General features: G+C 44.7%; 1 long non-coding RNA gene across 1 annotated transcript in view; it reads left to right on the top strand.

Moving 5' to 3' along the window:
• Positions 1–21,766, top strand: part of LOC138400226 (uncharacterized) — a 58,574-nt gene that overhangs the window by 24,978 nt on the left and 11,830 nt on the right. The window lies entirely within an intron of this gene.

Here is a 21,766-nt window from a genome sequence, read left to right as displayed (position 1 = left end):
CGGGAGGTGGGTAAAATGTGTACATCTGGTAGTTTTGTTCTAGAGACGTAGTAGTGCATGTGGGTCAAAAGCAAATGCCTTGAGTTCTAGCTTTTTCTTCGGGCCAGTTACTTAACGTCTCTAGCGCCTTGGTTTTATCATCTATATAGATGGAGACAGAGCCTGTCTCGTGGTTCTGCACATGTGGTAGTGATGGTGCTCAGGCAGGTGCCTGGCAGGTGATTAGCAGGCAGCCCAGGTGTCCTCTAGCTGTGCAGGTTTTTCAACCCGGCCTCAGCCCGTGACCTTTCACAGATGTGGGAACAGCCTCGAAGTTTGCTCAGAATCCCCTGCAAGGAAGTTTGTTCTTGTTCTTGACTTACATTTGGGTTGATCTTACAGGGAAGGCTGGGGACCGTCACTCTTAATGAGGGCCGGTTTTAAGTTGAGTGACAAGTCACTAGGGATTCACTGGCATCACTTCTTACTATTCAGGGCTTTCCGAGAGGAGTCAGTGTCTCTGTAGCTTTAGTGTTAAAAAGGTTTCCCACCCACAGTTCAGTTTACAATTATTTTAAGGACTTTTTATAAACAAACTAGACTGTCTTTGCGCTCAGGGTATTTTACAGAGTTGTCAGTCTTTTTGTTGCAGCTGTGAGCTTTACACGAACCCTGCAAATGCACCTTGAAAATGAAACTGAGCATAAATGGGGACCAGGGAAGAATGATTTTGAAGGAAATAGAAATTACTATCCTTTTGAAAATGGTTCCTCCTGTGTGTCTGGTGATAGAAACCCTTGACATCTTTTAGAAAAAACTGCAAAAATATCATTCACCAAGATCATCTGAATCTCATAAATGAAATAATGATTACAGCTGAGTAGCATTATTCTGGTCTAAATTCACATAAACCTACCCCTAAATAATTTATTTACCATGACAGCAAAGGAAAGCATGCTGTTGCCTTCTCCCCCACCCCAAATTTTACTAACTCTGTTTCTGGGTTGGGAAGTTTTTGTCTGAGTGGATGTTAGCTCAAATCACTTGAGTTAAAGTGCAAATGAATCACACATAATGTAGAAAAAATGACTACATGCCCCAATTTCTAGAACATGACTTGAATTTGAACTAGACATTAGTTTTCCTAAACCCCTCGAGACCTGAGGATTCTAGACGCGTGCAGTGTGGGTTGCAAGGCCTGAGGCCGGCTCTCTGTGGGCCTGTCTCCCCTTGGACCAATCGCGTGGGTCGAAACACACCCCCAGTTATCTTTTTCCTTCAGTTTGTGTAATTCCTGGCATGTGCCTTTCAACGCTCCATTTATGTTAGAAGTTTGGTGTTAGCCTCGGGGCTTTACTCTTGACATTGCTACTAATTCTCTACTTTATATTCATGATTGCCCTTCTGAAAGGAGAATCTTGTTTCAAAATTGCACCTGGGCATTTTAAAGTAAATAGGATTTAAATCCTTAGTTAGCCTCGTGTGTATGTTAGCTCCAGAGTGAAGAATGAGTCTGTGAGGCTGTGGGCGGGGGCGGGGTGGGCAAGGAAAATAATTTGCATAGTTGTGTTTGCCGCCTAGTGAAACTGAAACCCGAGCTGTGTGGGTGGGGCCTTGTTTCCTAACGTCAGAGCCGCTGCCCACGACCGCCCCCACCAAGCCGGGTGCCCGCAGGAGCAGGGGGCTGGCCAGGCGGAGGGGCTTGGGGGCACCGAGTGTGAAACCACATGAAGCACCTGGAGCTAGGCCGGCTGCAGGCTGCCTGCCTGCACCCTGTGAAGAAACACACACGGTCCTTTTTTTCTCTTGATGCATATTGGAACCTATCGGTGGGGTCTCATCAAGTGTGACACGGCAAGTTTCAAACAGTGGGGGTAAATCATTTCTGAAGAGCTTCTTATTTCCGCCTCCCACCCCAGAGTCATCTTCTGAGTCAGTGAGAGTGTTCCCGAGCCTGGTACCGAGGGTCAGTGCAGACATGGCCCACTGTCCCTAGAGGACGGGTCAGCCCTCGTGTGTCATAAAGGGAGCGCCACAGACCAGCTGGACCACCGGCTTTTCTTCTACTTGACCTTCACCCCCAGAGTGCAGTGCTGCAAGGCATTTTTTGGTTAGCAGCAATCTGAATATTGTGTGATCTTATATCTTCTGCCCTGTTTGGCTAGCTAGTGTCTCTAAGTAGCAGGGTGATTTTTTTGGGGGGGTGGGGTGGTGGCTATGTCAGGATGTTTCCGATATAGGACTGATTTGCTCCAAGGACCAGATTTTCTACTGTAAATTATATAGTCCCTAGAGGGTTGGAAGATAGATGCCCTTTGTAGCCATGTTTCTTTTGACTCTGTCTTCAACCAGCAGCTGCCCGTATCTTTGCTGGTAGACAGAAGGCAATGTTCTCCTTGAGGAGTGATTTCCACCCGGGAGGCCTTGGGTCTGCAACGTTTGCAGGGACCCTGAAACCCACCTGCCTGTCAGCCATGGTAAATGACAACTAATGGCTCCGGCATTTATGAATTCTATCATGTAGGGGCTTTTTTGATGTAAATTATATGAATTCTTTTGCATGCATAATTAAATCTACGTTATGTTTTTTTTCTTTAATTACCAAATAATAAAAATACAGCCACTACCACGGTGTAGGGGGTGGTGACTTAGGCTCAGAAGGTGAGCATCGCAGCCCCGAGGTCGGCTTTGGTGTTGCAAGGAGAGCTTCACAGAGGGGCAGTGCGCTGCCAGCAAAGGCCTTCTCCAGGAGTTTTCAGTTATGAATTGTGGTCACTGCTCATTTGGCCCCGAGATGAATATCATGGTGCTGCTTTGCATTCTTCCATAATGAGCACACTTTTCACCATCAACTTCGTATTTGGAAATATTTATTTTTATAGGAATGTCGAAAAGAAGCTAATTTGCATATGGGCAACTCTATTCTGTATTTGTGGGGTGTTCGTGCTGAAACCATATGGATGAAGCCAAAAGACAGGAGTAGGGGGCTTTATTTAGTTAACCCAGGATTTTTAATTGGTCTGTGCTACTTTTCTTGCTGTATTCTTTTTTTTTTTTTTTCGAGATAGATTCTCACTCTGTTGCCCAGGCTAGAGTGCCGTGGTGTCAGCCTAGCTCACAGCAACCTCAAATTCCTGGGCTCACGCAATCCTCCTGCCTCAGCCTCCCAAGTAGCTGGGACTACAGGCATGCGCCACCATGCCCAGTTAATTTTTTCTGTATATATTTTTAGTTGTCCATACAATTTCTTTCTATTTTTAGTAGAGATGGGGTCTCGCTCTTGCTCAGGCTGGTCTCGAACTCCCGAGCTCAAACGATCCTCCCGCCTCGGCCTCCCAGAGTGCTAGGATTACAGGTATGAGCCACTGCTCCTGGCCTCTTGCTGTATTTTTTAAAGCTCTAAGTGAGCAAGTTATATTTTAAAAAAAAGAGGAAAACCCAGTTTTAAAACTAAAATTGAGCTATTATACGTGTTTATGTCCACAAACATTAGCTGGGTGCTCACTGTGTCCCAGGCACCATGCTGTCCTAAGGAATAGTGCCTTCATCCTTGAGAAGTTCACAGTGTGGAAGGGCAGACAGTTGTGAAAGATCATGTGATATCCACAGTCTTGTTTCCTGAGGGCCAAAAATGTGGGTTTTTGTTAATTGTGTGAATTATCTCATTTCATCCTCGCATAATCCATGAGACAGATACTATTGTTGTCCCTATTTTACAGATAAGCAAAATGAGACACAGAGAGGTTATGTAACTTGTCCAAGGTCACACAGCAGATAGGTGACAAGGCCCAGATTTGAACTTGGACAGTTGGATCCCAAAGTGCACACTCTTAATTACCATGCCACTAAACCACACTATGCACAAAGCACTCTGGGAGCACACAGAACTCTGAGAGTTCTGTCTGTGGGAGCCTAGGGCATATTAAAAGAAGAGCTGATATTTCTCTCAGCCGGGAAGGGCTGGGGCACCAATGTTGGATACACACATAAGGTGGCATTTGCAGCTAATGACAATAGAAGAAAAGTATAAAACAGGGTCATTTGTTCACACCTCAGATACATTAAAGTTTAAAGGACCCTGGCTATTTTTCATCTTCTTAGATCTCACTCCAGTGCTGCGTGGTTAGTGTCAACTCGGATAGCATCCCTGTCTCACGTGGTAAGGTGTCACTTCTCATACACGTAATTCTGAGCAGAAAGGGAGTAAAAATGTAAGACCGAAGAGACTATTTCATCAAGATACACTGACTGGAGATTTCACTTATTGATACTCAAAAGCCTTTGCGTTTCGGAACACGCTGAAATAGTTGAGCACTTGCCTGAAAGATGCTGAGGCAGGTGATGGAGAAGCCAGTCGCCCCCAGCCGCCCTCTGGTGGCTTTTACCAGTCAGAAAGCAGAAGAAGAGGAAGGTATTTTATCCCGGGAGAAGGAAGCGCTGCCTTGGGGCCTACCGTGCCCAGCCTTGCAAGAGATGCTCCGGCCACTTGTGTCCCTGAGAAGGTCACAGGAGAGTCAGGACGGCATGGGGAGGAGAAGTTTAGCTCAGTGGGAGCCCCGCAGGGACTCAAGGAGGACCAGGCAGTCCGGGCTCCGTGGAAAGAAAAGTCCAAGCTGAGCTCGAGAGACAGACCAGATGAGGCGAGGAGACTGAGCCCCGGGTGCGGGGGGAGGGGGGGAGAAAGTCCTGCCACCCTCCTGTAGGAGTGGAGGATTTATCTGCCTGACAGCAGTGGCCATGTTTCAGCCATCTCTGTCCCCTTCCCCGTCCCTGCCTCTCTTCCCTCCCCCGTCCCACGGCATCATGTTGGTGCTTGTCATGGCCTGAATTCCGTCCCACCCCAAATTCACATGGGGAAGCCCTAACTCCCAGTACCTTGGGCTGTGACTGTATTTGGAGAAAGGATCTTTGAAGAGGCAATGAAGTAAAATGAGGCCACATGGGTGGACCCTAATTCAAAATGCCTGGTGTCCTTATAAGAGGCGATTAGGACAGAGACGTGATATAGAGGGAAGATCGTGTGAGTGTAGCAAGTAGGCAGCCAGGTAAGCCAAGGGGGAGGCCTCAGAAGAAACCAACCCTACCCACAGCTGATCTCAGACTCCCAGCCCTCAGAACTGTGAGGAAATCAACTTCTGTTGTCAGTCTGTGACACTTTGTTACAGCAGCCCAACTAATCCAGTGCTCAGTGTGTTTTTGTTGAATAAAAGCTTGAATAGGTGGATGGGAGGAAGAAAATGTTGCTTAGCTAGGGTAGGAGCAAACCACAGAGGTCTTTCTTGGCCTGGGCAGAGAATTTAGATTCCGTGTTGGAGCCAGTAGGGAGAGCCGTAGGTCCTTGAGCAGAATTCCACAGCCAAAGCAATGTTCTAGGAGGACTGGTGTGTTAAGGCTATGCCTCTCTGAGCAAGCGTGAGGAACCACGGTTGGGAGCCTTGAGAAAACTTGTCCAGGGGCTCGTGATAGCTGATGGGCATTGGCACACTGGCAGAATTGTTGGAGGGGTTGGTGGGGGGGGGTGGGAGGATGGCTTCTTTCCTTCCCTTTATGTCAGGATTCTCCCCTGGAGGGGCAGATGAAGACCTCTGATGGACCAGGAAATTGAAATTCTACCTGGGAGACAAGCCCATGGAGTCCTGATCTGATTGGACAGAGACCAGTTCCCCTCACCTGTGAAATAATGGTGAACAAGCTGGTCTCAGGGCTTCCGAATCTATAGCTATGGAGCTCCACAGGGCAGGTGGGATTTTAGGGGAACCAAGTATGCCCCCAGTGCCAGACGGGGACTTTCATCAAGGGACTGCAGTACCCCAGATATCTCTCGGCAGAATGGAGAGAGGCTGAATTGCGGCCTCCACAATCAGAAGCCTTCATAGACTAAAGAGGCCTGGATGGGTGAGGTCCATGGGTAGCTGGGGGCTCGATGGGCTCCCCGGTCTGACTTGGGCACGGGATTTCTTACTTGCCTCAGCCACTGCCCATGAGAGGCTCGTTGACATTGCTTCCCTGGTCCTTAGCTTGCATGGATTGTGGTTGCACATTAAATTTTAAGCTCAGTGACATGGTCCTTTTTATTTGTATTTGGGGGATGCACAATGATGAATGAATGAATGAAAGCTCAAGGCAGGTGAAATGTCAAACCTCAGCAGATGCCCTGTGAAGCAAACCAAAGCTTATAGTACCAAGAACATTTTTTAAAACTGCGTCTCGCTCACAGTTGAATTCGTACTTTTGGTTATTTCTGTGTTCAGTGTGAACATTTTAAAAGCCTTTATTATGCTGAGCTATTTGGAACCTCAATGAGAAACCAATAATGCCAAGAAACCTGCTAACATTATTTGTTTATACTATAAAAGCAAGATCTCTTTGAGCATTATTCTATCCTAGTTGGTCAGATTCCACAGCAAAGAACACAGCCCAAAAGAAAATGAAGTTTTGGGGGGTAGAGAGAATTTGTGTTTTATAAAATGGCTGAATGAGAAATAATGTTGAAAATGGAAGAAGGCCTAATGATTATTTTTGGTAGTCTCTTGTCATTACTTAGTCCTCTGTGTTTCAACAAACCATTTAATCTGGTTTTCTATTTTTTTCTGGATGTTTTAATTTTAGTTTCCTTTGTAATTGGGAGTCAGAGGGACCCGCTTTGGCATCCTAGGGTGATATCTCTGGGAGGAGGATCTCTCGCCATGCTAAGGGCCAGAGGCACTAAGAGAACTGCTTTCTGCTCCATTTTATCGGCTCTTTCGGTATACATTTCTGTGTCTTTAGTTAAATGGCAGGGACTGTAGGGTAACACTAAGCACTTTATGAAGAAGGAGGAATCTACACTTGTAGATCCTCTCTTTTAGGGTAAATAAGTAGGTAATTGCAGAGGCATTTCTGATTTAATTAAGAGTCTTTTGGTTAAAAGTGACAGAAAACCGAACTCAAAGTGGTTTAAGCACAATCCAGAATTTACCATCTCATGATCTAGGAATAGGGCTGGCACACATACAGCTCAAATGAAGTCAAGGTGTTTCACCTCTCTCTTCTCCTCCTGGCTCAGTTTCTAATGTGCTGTCCCTGTTCTCAAACTCAACTCTCATCATGGTCTTAAAGGGGCTGCCATTTGTCCTTTCAGGTCCAAATTCAGCAGGAAAGAACTTTTATCCCAGCCTTCCTTTAAAAGAGATTCACCCTGATTGGACCAGCTGAGGTCATGTGCCTGTCCTCAAGCCAATCACAGTGGGTGGGGACCTGTGATGTACTGATTAATTTACCTGCCATATCTCCACCCCTCTCCTGAAGGTGGAGTTATGAAGATTGCTAATGGGACACTAGGGAAGCAAGCTGCAGATGTCCAGGAGCTTTTACTCAATGACATATGTGACCCACTAAATTTAAGCTTTTTGGTATACAAAGGAGCCATGACTTGACTTACAAGTCATCACCTATCATTTATCTGTCACATTAGTTATCCCTTTTGTAGGCTGGCTGGAAGAGGGATTTCAGTAGCTTTCAAGGTAGCTTCTTACTCAGTCGAGCACCCATTATTCCTAAACCCAGTGTGGGATGGTGGCAGGACAGTTCCTACTCAGAGATGGCCTGCCCTTGTGCCTTGGTCTGCCATAGCCACCCAGCTCCTGGTTCCTAACATCCAGCTCCTTCCTTAATAGCACAGATAGTTGTCTTTTGTGTTTGAGGAAGACTTTATTATATTGTGCATCCACATTTTCTTTCTGTGAAGCAGACACGGGAGCTTTGTCTTTCTGACTTATCATAAGTGTCGGATAGCTAGAGTCAGTGAGTTGCTTCACAAATACTGACACTGACGAAATGTACTCTTAAGCTCAAGGAGCAATTCCTTCCTTAGCAGAAGTTAGTACTTAAATGTTCCCCTATATTTGCCAATCAAGAATGCCACAGGACCAACCTAAGTGTCCATAAAAACATGAATGGATAAAGAGAATGTGGTATGTATATATACACAATGGAATACTACTCACCTTGTAAAAAGAAGGAAATACTGTCATTTGCAACAACATGGATGAACCAGATGACATTATGTTAAGTGAGATAAGCCAGACACAGAAAGACAAATACCACACGATCTCACGGATAGGTAGAATATTAAAAAGTTGAACTTATAGAAGCAGAGAGTAGAATGGTGGTTCCTGGGGGCTGGTGAGGGGGTTGTTGGGAAGATGTTGATCAAAGGATACAAAAAGTTCAGTTAAAACGGGAGGAATAAGTTCAAGAGGTCTATGGTACAACATGGGGACTATAGTTAATAGCAAGGTATTGTATTTTGAAAATTGCTAAGAGAGTAAATTTTGAGTGTTCTCACCACCAAAACTAAGTACGTGAGGTGATGCATATATTAATTAGTTCGACTGAGCCATTCCACAATATGTATTGTTATACACGATAAATATAATACAATTTTTGTCAATTAAAAAAATAAAAAAGAATGCTACAGTGATATTCTCTCCAGTAAGGGTCCCCTCCCTACCTAGACCTGACTACTGACAGTGTTGATCAAGGTCACTGGGCAGAAGGACAACCACCCCAGGTTTCTTTGTCCGCCACGTTCCAGGCGCATGCGGCGAGGCTCAGTGATTACTACCGGCGAGCAATTGATGGCTGCTGTGTCATTTGGTGACCTTCGTTGTTTATTGTGATTGTTCAGTTCACTCTGAGCTCCTCACAGCCCTTTCAGCCACTTAGAAAGACACTATTTGTTCTGCTAGAGCATTTGCAATCTGTTTCTGATTAAACTGGTCTTGACCAGTGCGAAGTTCACGTTTCAGCTTTGATTTATGCCTTCCCTATCTGCAGATATGTTTCTTGTTACCCCATACAATAGGAGGCCTCTTCGTATGGATTCCCTCTCATTTTCACGTGAACGAGGCAATCGGCATCAGGAATAATTAGGCAAGGCCGTACATGCTGATGTCACGAGAGACCGAGATGTGGAGGGTACATCATAGCAAGGCTTCTGATGACTGGGGCACAGAAAACAATCTTAGGTAATTCCCCGAGTTGATAATCCCACATTTCTAGATGTCCTTCTTGAGGAGGGAAAACAGGATGTTAGAACTGCTCAAAATAAATGAGACTCAGTGGTGTTTATAACTGGAGACATAAAAGAGCAAGGGTCCCGTGGAACTGTTCCAAGGCCCAGGCCTTTCATGAACACCCAACCACAAAGATAGACTGCACATTCCAGGCTGTTTTCAAGGGAAAACGTGGCCGTCAAGGCCAACAGTTTAAGTCCTATGGCCATTGATTCTGTACTCAACCTCATTGCCCTGAGCCTCGTGCAGACAGTGAGCAGGGAAGGAACCCAAAGAACAGCATGGCCGGCAGGTGAAGGGAGAAAGGCAGAGTTCACAGAAGTCACTGACAATTCTGTAATGACCTCATGACTTAGCTGGAAGGACCCCAGCAGAGACCCTGTTTCTTTGAGGAGAAATGCAGGTGCCATCAGCCCTTTGTCCACCCTTGACCTGGGAACCTCAACAGACGCCCTTCACCTCGACCACACACCCTCTCCCTTCTTTTACACAACAAGCTCCGCAACAAACGTTGGGGGGAGGGGGCAGCGCTTGCATGTTCTTTGTGTTCATGGGCATGTCTGGCAAAATACACACTCTTACTGATAAAACGTGCACTTGTCCAGTGTAGAAATGAATACTGCCATATAGCTGTGCAGAAAACAAGCCCACTTGTTTTTTTTTTTAAAAAAAGGTTTAATATTATAAAATTCTTACAAAATAGTGAATTTCATTTATTTCTTCTTGACCTCTGTCATCGGAGACATTTGAAGGCCTGAGGTGGGTTCAGTGAAAAAACATCACACGACAGCACTTGAAGAGGTGTTGTGCATGTGCCTTGTGAATAGCACTTTACGGCACATTCATTTTCTTTTCTCCCATTTATACAGACTTTTGTTCTGCTCTTAGATAAAATACTAATAAACAGGAAGTTGAAAAAAATGTGGTGCAATTGTTCTGAATGTTGTTTTCCTTGTAAGGCTGCATGAGCCGCGCCGCACCATGCTATTCAGAGCAGTCCTGTAGGTGGTGGTGTTAATAAAGAAATGAGGCTGCCCGCGGTCTGCCTGAGCCTGCTCTGCGGCTGCCTCGCTCCTGCGGAGAGCTCAGCCTTCACAATGGTTTCCTCTTATTTGTGCTGAACCAAGCTGTAGAATTTTAAGGACGTGGAGTAAGACAATTTCTATGGAAAATGTATTTTTTTTCTTTATTTCTCATGCTGAGTGCACAAGAATACATTATTTCCCCTGAATGGTCTGTGTGTGTGTGTGTGTGTGTGTGTGTGTAAAAGAACCAGCAGCAAACAATTTAATTGGAATGTGCAGTCCTTTGTTTATCTTTAGGACACTTCATTAGCTACAACCCTGGACCGTTGCCATTGGAACAATGTGTTAAGAAAATCTGACCTGGTATTCTCTTTTTAAAAAGGATGACTTTAATAACCATAGCAACACTTAGTAATTTCGTGATCCACTGTGGGCAAGATCCACTTGTGGGCAAGAACAGATACTCCTGGAAGTAACCCTCACTTCTCCAGCACCCCTGCCCTCAGCAAGTCCCGGCCTGTGTGAACTGAAGGGTTTGGAAGCTCTGACCTCTGGGAGCACTTAGGAGCTGAAAGGGGAGGGCTGAGATATACTGGATTAATTCTTGGGGAGCAGCTGTCGGTTGCAGTGTAGTGCCACCCCAGTTGTTCAAAAGAGTACACTGGGGTTTCATCTCCTCTGGACCCTCCCCGCTTTGTGTCAGGGCTTGCAGAACTAGGCGTGGAGTTTTGGAACCCTCCAGCCTTTGCCTTTTCCCCCCAACTATGGAGCTGCCATCTTGGGTTCCCCACAGCAGGGGGTGCCGGGAAACAGGAGCACAGGTTGCAGGAAGGGAGAGCAGAGGAAATAGGAGCTGCTAAGGAGGTACCCGGGCCAGGCTCTGTCCCCAGCACTACCAGGGTTCCTGACACAGGGAGGTGAGGGCCAAGAGAAACCCTCACCTCCACTCCCCCCAGAGGCACACAGAACTCCCCCTCCAGGCTTTTAATTCACACCCACCCAGGCCTCACTGGAACCCCCAGACCTGCAGCTGATGCCGGCACAATCCCAGATGGTTGTCTGTCCTAGGCCTGTTCTAGGCCTGCCCCTCTGTCCTTTTTATTTTTATGTTGATCACTAAGTGAAACACAGTGTTACAACTAGAAGAAAAAGATAGAGATGCTGTCAGGGGAGTGTGAGGCTGGGTAGGTGTAAAAGGGACCCTGCTCCAGGGATCCTTGAGCTTTCAGGCCATTAAGCAGTTGTTAACATCAAAAAAATGGGAGAGAGTAAACAAACTTTCCTCTGTTATTCTGCACCTTTGGCACAATAGGCCCTCACCAGTTGCACATCACAGGAAGGCCTAGGGAAGAAAGGGGCTAGGTGTGCGAGTGTTCACCCAGGTTCTGGGGAAAGGGTCCAGAGCGGAAAAGTCCCCTGTCAAGTGTGTTTAGGGCTACTTTTATGGCATAGCTGAAAAGAAGCCCGAATTTCACAGGATTAGCCACGTTTCCTTTGGGAGTCTGGTGCAGTGGTCACTGTTCTTGGAGACAGCGAGCAGTGTGTTTCATGAACACACTGCACATTCTAGAGTTGACTACGTAGCTATTCAGCACTCTCGTTACTATTTTTAACATTTTATTTTCTGTTCAGGGTCAAGAACTTCACCCATCTAAGTCAGTCCCCGTCACTAAATGGAATGTTCCAGCCATGAAATGTGGACTTAAGATATGTGGATTATAACTCCAAAGTCAAGTCAGGTTTAAATATTCTGCAAGAAGCAATGGGCTACTTTTGTATGTTTGGGCACGTTGTTCACAAATTATTAAGGTTTTTCTTAGATGACTGAGCTCCGTGGTTAGAGAGCAGATAAGTTATTTTTCCCTTTAATGCTGAGCATTTTCACTGATTTCATTCTTACTCATTAGAAAATACTGTGCTCACCCACAGATGCCAGGGGTTCTAGAACACAGTCACTCTGCCTTCTCCTGTAGACATTTTAGACCATCCCCGTCCTCCACCGGGGCTTTCACAGTCAAATTCGAGTTGACTAGCAATAATTTGTGAGCAGTATTTTTAGAACTTGCCCCCACCCCCATACACCCCAGAGTCCTGTGAAGGTCACATACTCATGGGTTCTCCCATGGGGACATGAAAGCTTGGACATTATTACCAAAAAATGCAACATGACTAAGCACCATTTTGAAATAGTTTTTTTTTATCGTCTTGTAAATTTGTAGGGATTTCCACGACAGATGGAATTTTAGTCATTTTAAAACTTCAGCACACGGACCCTAATAAGCATACTTTGATTTTTCACATTTTAGATTTTAGAAAGGATCAAAAACTAATTTGATTTGTTTCATTTTGGAACTTCCCTCAAGGTCATCTTACCAGCTGTTTAGACCAACGTTGATAATGCTTTCATTTTAAACACGGCTATTTTCTCTCTGTTAAGTGGTCGCTCCTTGCTTGGTGTGTGGTCTGGTGACTTGTTGATTTCAAAATCCTTTGGTGCAGGAGGGCTTGGTGTGGCCATCACTCTGGCTGCCTTTGCCTTTTGCCTCAAAGGCAAGGCCAGCTCTGCTTCAATGTTTGGTTTTGTCCAAAAGAAAGAAACAGTAGAGGATTTCAGTGGTGTCACTTTAGGACTTCATTGTTGGGTTGTCTGCTCAAAAGATCCATTCTCTTCTATAAATATATGTGGACTAATACCTTCTCCAACCTCTCCCTCTTCACAGTTAAGAGAGCCTACAATTAATTGTGCCAAATCAAGAATTTGCTCTTTTACATGATTTTCTCCCTTTTTCCTAGGAAATCTATTAATAAATCTTGTCTATTGTAATATTTTGTTTTATATATATTTATATATTCTATATTTTTTTATAGTATCTATGTGTGCATGTGCAAACTATTTGAGGCTTTTAAAAAAAGAAATAGTATTAGTTGTTAACTTCAATTTCTTTTCAATATCAAATGTGTAATAACCCTAATAGGAGAGGTATCAAAAAGTAAAACAAGTTAACATTTTCCCACTTCTGAATTAAAATGCAGCATTTGGCTTTTGTATTGTTTTGTCTGTCAAGCTTTAGTTTTTCTACAATATCAGGGCTTTTCAGATCTAAGGTAAACATGATTTAGAATTATGTTTTAAATTAGAACTGTCACATGCCCACACACATTTTGTTTATTAGGATATAGTAAATAATGCCCTTTAATCAATAAATCATGCTCTGGGTCAGTGATTTTTATCTCCATGGTCACCCATATTGCAAGGCATCAATATTTCCTATTGGCTACCTATTAAATTAATATTTCATAGAAGCTTACCTATGAAATTCATATTTCATATTTTCTTGCCTATGAAATTAATTTTTGTGATGGACAAGCTCATCCTGTAGCATACAAGTAGAGAAAATTAGTAAGCTGCATGTAGTTCCTTATGGTACAAAACAAATGACATATGCTGTCTTTATCAAGAATTTTTTGTATTCACTGAATTTTAAAAAATAAAACTTACCTTTTCTATGAACAAGGGAAACTTTTTCTTTTTCTCCAACCCCCTTCCTTTTTTGCTGATTCTTTTTTATTTTTAAACACTAAACAAATAATCAACTTCAGTCATCTCATCTTTAGGGGAATTACTCAGTGTATTTTCTGCTTACAGTCACCAGGGGCCAATGTTAGGATCCATGAGCAACTTCCTGTTGTTTCGCACAGCTTTTTTCAGTGGTGAGAGATCATGTACAGAGTATGCACAGTGGCTAGGAGATAGCAGCCTGGTTTATTTTACTTCTGAAATGACTTTTAAAATATCAGTTTTGAAAGTGTGTCTTTTACCAAACCAAAATAGCATATCCCTGACGCTTCTCGCTGGATGCCTTCCCCGCACGAATGCTTTCTATACAATTGGATGTTTGGGCTCAACTGCCATTTTTTAAATCTGTGAAAGTACTGCTCATGCCAGTGGCCCTAGAGAGGACCACTCTGTTTTAGTGTAATTTACACGTAGCAGGACAGAGAAAAAGATAGTGTATCAAATACACTGTACTCTTGTTTTTGAATATAAAAAAGTATCGTATGATTTCACTCATATGAGATACCTAGAGTAGTCAAAGTCATAGAGAAAGAAAGTAAAATGGTGGTTACCAGGGGCTGCGGAGAGGGAGGATGGGAAGCTTTAGTTGAACGGGGACAGTTTCTGTTTGGGAGGATGAAAAGGTTCTAGAGATGGATGGTGGTGATGGCTGTACAACAGTGAATATACTTAATGCCACTGAATAGTGTGCTTAAAATGGTAAATTTTATGTCATGTCTTTTTTAACATGGTAAAAGAAAACACCCATTAATGGAACCAGGGCTTTTGAATCACTTTGTGTGATAAAGTTAGAAGCTAGATGTGATTCTCAAGGAATTATAGAAATTATGGGGGCAGGGATCTCAAAAGCCACCACCAAGTCCAGACCTCTCCTTTTACAGACACAGGAGTTGAGGCCCCGAGAGCCGGTGCTTTGGGAGTGACAAGAGCTCAGTGGCAGGAGCCCCGTCCAGGGCTCTTTGCTGACCCTTTGCTCCCTCCCCCCATGGCCATTCCTTACTCTAAGTAAACGTGCCACTGATTAGATTATCCTCAAGATAAAGACCTGCAGCGAAGATGTTTTTAATCCTTTAATCTAGACAGTTCACGAGTTCCACTGGTGTGTCTCTGGGGAAGGCTCCCAGACCAGAGGCAGGTTCCACCGTGCCCTGTGACCTCGGAGTGCCATTAGACTCTGAGGCCTGTATTTCACGGGAGAATTGGGTTTGAAACACAGTGGCTCCCTGGCAGTCAGCAGCACACGGGCTGTTCAAGCGGACAGCACAGAGCTTCTCGCTGCATGTAGACACTGTTGCTTTATGGGAGCTTTGAACTTGGTAGGATATACTTGTGCTTTTACGACGTTAGCTCAGATTTCATTTACGTTTGAAAGTGCATCATTTTACTAAGGGAAGTATATATGTGAGAATTATCCATATGATTTTTGTGAGTGGTTAATATTAGCTTAGGAGCTAAAACCTCATGAAACAAATGTCAATAACCACTCGGTGGCCTCGGAGTATCATTCTCATGCCTTTCTGTGGTATGCCTTTATTTTTGATGCTAATACACATCCCTTACCAACAAACAAGTTCATGAGCCATATCTGATATTTTTTAAAAAAATCGAACATCATGTGTACCCTATAAAGATACACAACTACTGTGTACCCATGATAACTAAAAATAAAAAATCAGAAAAAACATGGAAAAAAACTCTACCTCAGTGGAATTAACACTAATTATACTTAATTCCACACAAGCTGTTGTGGTAGTTGTAGCAATTTCCTGACTTCCTGACAGCAAACACTGTACTGGTGCAAGTTTTATGGTATCACATTTGTGCCCATTACCCGCATTAATAATTCTTCGTGGAGGCGGCGTGAAATGAAGACATTGCCCGAGCGTGGGACCGCAAATGCCTTAATGTGTGAGACAGGCATCTCAGTGAAACAAAAGCCTGACATACTTTTTCTTTCCAAATGAGGCAGCACCACAACTAAAAAACCAATTCGCCTTTCGCTTTCTAAAATACATCTTGCTGGAGAAAACGGTCGTTGAATCCCATCCATTGCCCGTGTTGATGCCATGCAGGAAACCGTAGCATGCATGACCGTGCTTCTGGTGGATTTATAACTGGGGGTTGCATGCCGTCCCAAGGTGCAGCCTGAAATATCACATTCAACGTCAGGGTTGTCCCAGGCTATTTCTGTGGTTAGGTTTATAATTCAACTAGCTGGGTATTTTAGGCTAACGTATATTTGTCCTAATCTGATAAGTGTTTTCCCGATTCTAAGCTCCTTCTGAAATAGGCCACACACATTCAGTTGGGAACACCTAGACGGGGGAAAGAGAAAGAGGAGAACCCAAAGTGACTGAGGGAAAAGTCGCTGAGAACAGGTTAGTGGTGGGAAGGCTCTCAAGAATTCAGTATGTTGAGTTGCTTGAATGGAGCTGGGGCAGGAAAAAGACCATCATTCTCACATATGTGAAGGTTACTGATACCCAGGAGGTAAAAGAGGCATTTAACATGCTATAAAGAAGGGTACCCAGAGTAATGGGGTGAAACCGAGGGAGGACGTCCTGGAATGTAAGATTAGAAATAAATTTCCAGACAAGAGAGTGTCCATCAGAGTGTGAAATAGGCTTGTCAGAAACAAGCTGGCACACTGGTTCCATTGACATTGCAAAGAAGGTTAGAATGAAAAGCTAACGAACACGAAGAAGACAGAGGCAAATGGGGTGTGTGTTGAGAGAGGTGGGAAGTGGAAGGTGGTACCTTTGGCCAGGCTGGGGCTGCTGGCCCAAGAGACAGTGGTGGATTTTTTACAAAGCGTTCTCTGAACAGCAGGACAGTCGGGAAAGCTGAGTTCGACACCTGCAAACCTGCCCTGAATCAGAAGCTGCCTTTTCCTACATCAGTTCCTAAAGCTGGGCTTTTTGTCACCATAAAACCATGCCTTCCCAAGCCTGGCAGTCAGTGTTCCAGCAAAAGCCTCCTTAATACTGTGAATTAGTGTTTATGGAGTGACAACTAAGAACTATAAAGAAAATATAATGGGTGTACCTTTATTTTTTTAAGCCATCTTTTGACTCTCTGAATAAATTGCAGAATTAGCACCAATGTTGAAACATTTTCCATTAAAACTCTGATTTATTAAAAGTGCCGGGAAGGATGCCCCCTGCCGCCTCCCTGAGTCACCCCTTTGGATTTGTTCTTTCCCTAGAGGCAAAGAGATTTATTTCCATAGCAGAGGTTTCCCGTGTCATGTTTACAGTCTTGAGATGAGTCTCACTGGCTTCGTGTCCTAGCCTGCTTTTAAAGCAGTCCTGCACGATGCTCGGTAGGGAAAGTGATTCTGTTATAACCAGGGAAGAGCGATTTTCCCAGCGGTAAAGGATGGTGCTCCATAGAACGGTGGGCGTCTGGGACCCAAGCACCTTTTCTCTTTAATTTCTCCATGTGCTTCTTAAACATTCCATGAAATAAGCATCTGAGTCAAAAAGGAGGCTATGGCTTTCTTCAAGTTCTGTCTGAATGGGGTCAGTATCTATGTCAATTTCCCCTTCCTTTTTTCTTTCCTCCCAAACTTTCTCTCCTCTCTTCCTCCTCTTTTTCCTCCTCCTCTTCCTTCTGGGTCTTCATCTTCCCTTCTTTCTATATTAAAATATATATATATATATATATGTATATATGTATACACAGGTGGCTTTAAAAAAAAAAGATTGCAAAGAGGATTTTTATATTTTTTTCTTTAAAAAAAAAGACATGAAATTAAACAGTGAAACTACCCTTAAAATATTAGTCTACAGGAGGAAAAGAAGATCAAGGCAAGAAACAAATAAAAGAAGTACAACTTTCATTTTTCCAATTTTGGAGTGACACGAAGAGGATTCCACTCCCACCCCCTGGGCGACAAGCATCCTGCTCACTGCTGTGCAAAGGAATAGAAAAGCCACAGTGACCCGGTGCTCTGAGAAGGGTGCCACATGGAGCCCAAATCCTGGCCGCCTCCAGGACCACAGCACCCCGCTCCCCCAAAGTGGGACCTCAGGAGTACTCAGGCGAGGAAGAACAGTCTAGACCAACAGAGAGCCCCACCTGCCACCCCACCCCTGGGAGAAATCTTGTAGGCCACCAGCTGATGAGATAGGTCTGTCCCTAAACATCACCTCCCCTCATCTCCTGCAGTTTGGCCAGAAATGAGACCTGAAATCTCACTATTAGAATTTCACACACACACTGGAGCCCCCTCTGGGAGTTCTGTTAACCACTGGTCTGGGCAGCAGACCTCGGTGACCCAATGCCACAGATGTCTCCCCAGCCTCCCCAGGAGAGGGGGTGGGGGCCGTCCTGGAGGTGGAGCTGCCATGGGGTGGGAGGGGCCCTGGAGTGCTCTCTGCCCCACCCTGTGGGAGCTGGAGGGACCGGAAAGTCTAAAGCAGGCTGACCCAGGAAAGGGAAAGGATGCTCTGCCTGTCCTTTTTTTCTTTCCTTCTTCTCCTGCCACACACAGTCTTGTGCTCTTGGAGCCCAAAGTCGGCCACTAGTGCCGTGATGCTGTCGGGGAGTGGGCCCAGGAACCTGGTTTACAGGGGTGTGTGTTAAATAAACCACTGGACAAAGGAATAAATGAATGTGCCCCTCCTGATTCCCTGGGCAGTTTTGAAATTTAGATGAAACCATATCTATAAAGGCTCCTGTGAATTGAGAGGTATTAATCCTTTGCAAACCCAAAGGGGTTAATAACAATGACAGTAATAATATTCTGATATACTTCTACTTTCTATGAAAGACACATGGTATTCCTTCCTTGGCATGAAAGATCCTGCTTCCTCCAATACATCCCAACTCCCTAGGGCACAGGGTTATGGCACCTTAGACCAGACCCCGTGTGACAAAGAGGTGGTTCCTTCTGACTTACCAAAGCCCACCTTCCAGCAAGGTGCCCTCCTCTTTTCCTTGATCTCTGCCCATAAGAATGTTCAGCAGAACGTTGGATTAGGTGTGCCAGACATGTTCTAGCCTTGATCATGAAGATTATACACACACAAACCACCAAAGATAAATGTTATTTAATTTGATAAACAACCTTTGTGTAGCTTTGCTTTTCTGTTTTATTTCAAGGTACTGCTGACATGGCTAACAGGGCAATTTGTGAAAAGATTTTTATTTAAATCCTCATCAATGTGAAAAGCTTCATTCTGGCATGTACTAACCACTTGGACAGACAATGGAATAGGTAAATGTCAGTAAATTAACATGCAGGGTAATGCCAAAAGGCAGCCCCCCCCCCCCCCCCCCGCCGTCCGAGGATAATTACACTGAATGCAATAAATCTTCTTTAGATCCACTAACTTCTGGCTCTTAGCAGAGAACCAAACACCCACTACTGAAGACAGTTTCCTCTTCGCTTTAGAAGTCCTAGTGTGCAGGAGATGAAGAACCATGTCTTAAAAACTGAGAGTCCTATAAATATGTGTCAAGGTCCATGGTGCTCTAGGCAAGGTTCTTGGTGCTGGAGAGACAGGATCATCTGAGCTGGTCACAGCATCTGTCCTGGAGCAGTCACAGTCCAACCAGGAAGGCAGGGATAGTGACCAGACCCACGGCCTCAGGGGAAGAGCCCAGGTTGGTGGCCACTAACTCTAATGACAGTGAAGGCTTCCTGGTAAGAAAGCAAGAATGTGGGCTGGGCCAGCAGACACCTGCAGTCCTCCAACACTTGACTTACCGTCATCTGCAACAGGTTAACCACCCCTCTGTTGGCTTCCTTCTCTCTAATGAGGATAATAAGAGTATTTGCCTCAGAGGGTTAAGCAAATTTGCTAAGTTACACTATGTGCCTGGGATAGCACAGTCGTCCCTTGGTATCCCTGGAGGAGTGGTTCCAGGACCCCCATGGATACCAAACTCCAAGGATGTCCAAGTCCCTGACAAAGAATGGCATAATACTTACTCCCCTATGATTACACATACACATACTCCCCTATGATTTAAATTACCCTTAGATTACTTATAATACCTAATCCAATGTAAGTGCTATGTAAACAGTTATTCTAATGTATTGTTCTTTACTTGCATTATTTGTATTGCTATATTGTTATTATTATTGGGGGGTTTTTTGTTTAAATATTTTTGATCTGTGGTTGGTTGAATCCAGGAATTTGGAACCTGTGCATACTGAGGGCTGACTGTGCCTTAATGAATAGTAGTTGTCAGCATTGCTCACCTCCTTGTACAATCTCTGTCAACTCTGGAACTGTACTAGAGTACCGAGCTAGGAAGTTGGTTCTTGCTGTCCCTCCCACCATTGTGAACCTACCCAACAGATACTCGTGCCACTTCTGAACCAAACACTGTGCTGGGCAGGGGATACCATGGGGGCTGCAGACCCTGGCCCTGCCCTCGCCACCCGAGGGCCTAATGGAGCCGGTCTCCACACTTGGGACCTGACTATCTGAAGAAAGCTTGAGCATGAGGTCTATGTTGCCCAGTGACAAGGTCCATCCTCCCCACAAGAGGGAAAAGGAGGTGCCCTTTTCCACGAAGTAACATTTGGGCTTCTATTTAGCGTGGGGTGGTACCGCCTGGAGAGAGAACTGCTTGCTCTGTCTCTACCAGCTTCCTCATCACTGCAACCAGCAATGGCCAGACTCTAGCCACCCCCATGAAAGGCACATAAAAGGGTTGGGGCCCCCCACATCCTGAGAATGGAGGTGAGTCAGGGTTAGAGGACAAAGGTTTTCCTTCACTTATCATGTCAAGAAGCAAATATGGATAACTGGCACAAAAATGATTTTATGCCTCTAATGGAATACTAATGAAGGATGGCAATGGTTTACCCAGTTACTTCTTGGAAATAAATTGTGGGTAAATAACATCTGCTTAAAGCCTGGAAACCCAGTTTCCTTTGGTTTGTGTTTTTAAATGCTTTGACGATGTGGTTTGCTTTTTTCTCCAAGAAAAAAAAAAGTAAATAGAGGCTGACAACTGAGCGAGATCCACAGCCAAGCTATTCTAAGAGACGGCAGTCACCCTGGGCACCCAGGTTGGTGACAAAGGACAGAAATTCAATATGGAAATAAGATCCACTTCAAACACACCATACCCAACATCATGATAGTGAAAATATATATTTCATTATGGGGCATATGTTGTCATCCTTCTGAGGGAAAATGTCAGTGAGCATGTTTTTAAGGATTATTTGTACTTTGTCACCAAACTGAGATATTTGTGCTCGCTGTTTGCCAAATGAAGATTGCTGCTGCTGTTGTTCTCTCGCAGTGATTAGGGTTCATTCCCTAGCAACAGGCAGCAGCAGAAAGCAAGCTTTGCAGGCAGTGTCACCTCATAAACGCAGTGGGAACAGTATCAACAACAAAGGCAGTGACAGAGGGAGGGCCGCCTGGAGCAGCACATGTCTCCCCACGGGCTTCTCTCTGTGCCTGTGGTGGGGGCAGGTGGGAAGGAGACCCTGACAACGCAGGAAGTCCCTTGGATTTGCTGAAATGGAGGACCTCACATTTTGTTGTGCAGGCTAGCATTGCCATTCTGGGTTAGTTCCATCAGAAGTGCTTCAGTGCTGTATTGTAACTCTATTTGTTCTTCTCAAAACCAATCCTAAAGCAAATTTCTGATCGGCTGTCTCGGGGACTTGTGTGCACTGGTTCAGAATCTCAGCTGGTGTTCAGAATCTCAGCCTGGTGTTCACAATCTCAGCCTGGTGTTCAGAATCTCAGCCTGGTGTTCACAATCTCAGCCTGGTGTTCAAAGGCGCTGGCAGAGCAGGGTCCTGCAGCATGGAGAACCCAGAAGCAGAGGGTCGAGTAAAACCCCTTTACTCCACCCCTCCTTGCAGACCAGTTTTCCTGGTATTCATGCACTGGTTTTTCTAACTTTTCAAACGAACACCACAGCTCAGGCAAGTGGAAAAGAGGTTCTTAATAAATGAAACCTGGGTGCCTCTGAGCTTATAAAATAAATCAAAGTTGCTATTTCCTGCTAAGAAGACAGGTGTAGAGCAGGTAATAAGTCACAGTCATTACTGTCCCTTGCTTGTTCCCTGCCCCCCCACCCCCAGCCTGCTTCCTTTCCCAATTGCTGTCAGAACCCTGGCTGGGGACTTCCTCTGGCCCGGCTCTCCTGGG

This window comes from Eulemur rufifrons, chromosome 19 (assembly GCF_041146395.1).
Source record: "Eulemur rufifrons isolate Redbay chromosome 19, OSU_ERuf_1, whole genome shotgun sequence".
Lineage (NCBI taxonomy): Eukaryota > Metazoa > Chordata > Mammalia > Primates > Lemuridae > Eulemur > Eulemur rufifrons.
Note: the sequence above shows the minus strand (reverse complement) of the source record. Positions and strands in the feature narration are given on the sequence as shown.